Source organism: Apaloderma vittatum, unplaced genomic scaffold (assembly GCF_000703405.1).
Source record: "Apaloderma vittatum isolate BGI_N311 unplaced genomic scaffold, ASM70340v1 scaffold9736, whole genome shotgun sequence".
In the NCBI taxonomy this organism is placed as follows: Eukaryota; Metazoa; Chordata; class Aves; order Trogoniformes; family Trogonidae; genus Apaloderma; species Apaloderma vittatum.
In genome coordinates this window covers 4,315-7,471 of record NW_009721234.1, presented here as the reverse complement: position 1 = coordinate 7,471, position 3,157 = coordinate 4,315, and the positions used below count along the sequence as shown (strand labels likewise).

Genomic DNA, 3,157 nt, shown 5'->3' with positions numbered 1-3,157 from the left:
ATAGGACTGGGTTTTAGCTAAACCCAGGATACATGCCCACACCACAGGACGGATACAAAGCTGCCAGAGCCCTCAGGCTTTACATCAGCACAAGGTCTCAGGGGGAGGGGGTGGGAGTAGAGAGAGCAGCTCTGGAGACACCAAGTGCTGGTGCTCCCTGGCAGCGATGCTGTGCTGGGACTCATCTCCCTTCCACTTGTGTAAACAGGACCATTCAGAAGAAAAAGATGCAGACACTGAATTAGAAAGGGCATGAAAACATTATCAAATGTAAGAAAGCGTCAACAACAAGAGAAATAACAGTAGACAGGTTGGGGATGAAGTGAGTTACACTATAAATTAGGTGCAGAAGAAAACAGGCATTTTATTTCTTCAGAATAACATATATTCATAAATTTCCTGAGAGCATTCTTGAGATCCTGGTTCCTCAGGCTGTAGATGCAGGGCTTCACTGCTGTAGGCACCACCGAATACAGAACTGACACCACCAGGTCTAGGGATGGGGAAGAGATGGAGGGGGGCTTCAGGTTGGCAAACATGGCAGTACTGAGAAACGGGGAGACAACCGCCACGTGAGGGAGGCACATCGAGAAGGCTTTGCACAGTCCCTGCTCTGAGGGGATCCTCAGCACCGCCCTGAAGATTTCAACATAGGACACTACCATGAAAACAAAACAACCAAATGCTGTTAAAGTACTAACCACAAGAAGTCCAACTTCCCTGAGGTAGTCTGTGTCTGAGCAGGAGAGCTTGAGGATGTGTGGGATTTCACAGAAGAACTGTCCCACAGCATTGCCCTGGCACAGGGGCAGTGAAAATGTATTGGCCGTGCAGCATTGAGAAACCCACTGGCCCGGGCAGCTGCTGCCATGTGGGCACAAGCTCTGCTGCCCAGCAGGGTCCTGTAGTGCAGGGGTTGGCAGATGGCCACGTAGCGATCATAGGCCATGACAGTGAGAAGAAAATATTCTGCTCCAATCCAGAAGAGAAAGAAAAAGAGTTGAACAACACATCCCAGGTAGGAGATGTTCCTGTTGTCCATGAAGGAATTGGCCATGGCTTTGGAGACAGTGGTGGAGATGGAGCCCAGGTCCAGAACAGAGAGGTTGAGGAGGAAGAAGTACATGGGGGTGTGGAGGTGGTGGTGCCAGGCGATGGTGGTGATGACGAGGCCGTTGCCCAGGAGGGCAGCCAGGTAGAGGCCCAGGAAGACCCAGAAGTGCAAGAGCTGCAGCTGCTGTGTGTCTGCGAATGGCAGGAGGAGGAAGTGGCTGATGGAGCTGCTGTTGGACATTTGCTTACTCTGGCCATTTGGGACTGTTGAAAGAGAACACATTGACAAGTTTGGGTAAATGTCTTTGTTCCCATCTTATGTTCTTTTCCAAATTCTCTCCAAAAGTTATTATCTTTTTCTGAGGAAATACGGATCAACTCCTGTTTGTAATCTGAGCATTGCTCTGCTGAGTGAAGCAACCTTCTGTGAAGGACATGAAATCCTCATCTGCCATCTTATTCTCCAACACGGCTCTTGGGGAACCCTGAGAGACAGCAGGGCTCCCCTTGCCCTAGTGCAGACTCAAGAGAGCTGCTCTGCCCACGAGTGACATTCTAGTCACCATGCAGATATCCTGGTCTTATTTCACCCTACACCATTTTACAATGATCTTAATAATTATGCACTTGAAGAAAAAAATAGATTCTTCTGAGCTTAGAGGAGTCCAGTTTCAACGTTCATCTCTCCAGTGTCCAGTTTCAACGTTCATCTCTCCAGCTGAGGAGAACTTGCTGCCTGACAAGAACAGCGAAATTCCTATTTGGCCTCCCCACTCAGCCAAATCCAGTGTTAAACTGAAAGCATAGATTTCTTCCATTTCAGGTCAAAAATGCTCTGATGACCTTCTTGAAAGGGAATCTCTGCATTTGATGTGGGGGTGATCTGGGGTTCTAAGCATTGCTGCTTCATCCTGCAGCCTCTAAACTGCAGAAACACCCTTCCTGCCCATCCAGGGTCCCACCTTCCCCCCCATATCTTCTCCCCCAGAGCCGTGGGTAGCTCCCCAGGCAGGCTGAGTGCTGACCCTGGCAGGCAGCAGAGTCCCTGCCCCAGCACACAGCCCCTGGCACTGTGCAGGGACCCTGCTCGCAAGGAGAGCCCTCTGCACCCCTGCCTGCACCCCCGTGTTCACACCCCCACAGTCACTCTGGGAGAAGGCAGCCAGCATGGCCCTGCTCTGCAGGACATACTTCTCCTCCTCGTGCCCACCAGAGAATATCTGAGAGATGTACTTACAGGTCTCGTATGCTGTGTGATGTGTCAGCTTGAGAAGATTCCACCAGGATCTGCAGATGCAATGACTTACAGCCACAGAGACACTGGCTGTGAATATTTATCTTCAAATTAGCTCTCAGCCTCATCCACCGAGGACTGCATCAGTTCCCTCCATGCCAGGAGCCTGGCCAAGCTCAGCAGCACAACACCAGCACAAGGCACAATATTAATGACCTCTCCCATCAGTTTTGTTCTGAGATCATCATCCTCAGAGGCTGAGACAGAGTTCAGGAAACCACGCAGGAAGTCCAAGTCACATTCAAATTCCAAATGTTCTTGACTGTTAATGGGTCCCAGTGAGGGGAAGCACTGAGAAAGCATCCTCAGCATCCAGATAGAGCAGAAACCTGGATGCAGAGATGACAGGTCAGGAAATGTAAGGTAAAGGTCCTGTGATGCTGAATAAAACTGGAAGTGTTTCATGAATTCAGAGGGCCAAGCCCTGACTCCCAGCTCCTGAGAAGGCAGATCCTGTCCCTCTTTGATTCCTCAGGGCTCTTCCTGAGTGTGGAGATATTCAGGGCCAAGGGCAAGGCTGTGGTCTGACACCTCCCAGACTCCTAAATTTGGACAAGGATGCAATGAAGCCCCAGTGCTGGAAGGATCAGTTGTCTCCTCAGGCATCAGTGGTAGACAACAACCATAAACAAGTCCCGAAGAGGCTGATGCTGTCACGGGCTTTCAGCTTTTCCACATCCCTCTGTCATCTCCACCTCAGGCTGACCAATGGTGTCACATCTCCTGTGCCTCTTTCCCTGCAGGCTGTAGTCATCCACCCGGCTGCCCCACCTTGCTGTCACCTTCCTTTACTGGTGTCTCTCTGTCCTG

At 50.6% G+C, this 3,157-nt stretch overlaps 1 pseudogene; it reads right to left on the bottom strand.

The window, feature by feature from the left end:
- Positions 1–332: 332 nt before the first annotated feature.
- Positions 333–1,294, bottom strand: LOC104275368 (annotated as a pseudogene).
- Positions 1,295–3,157: the final 1,863 nt, after the last annotated feature.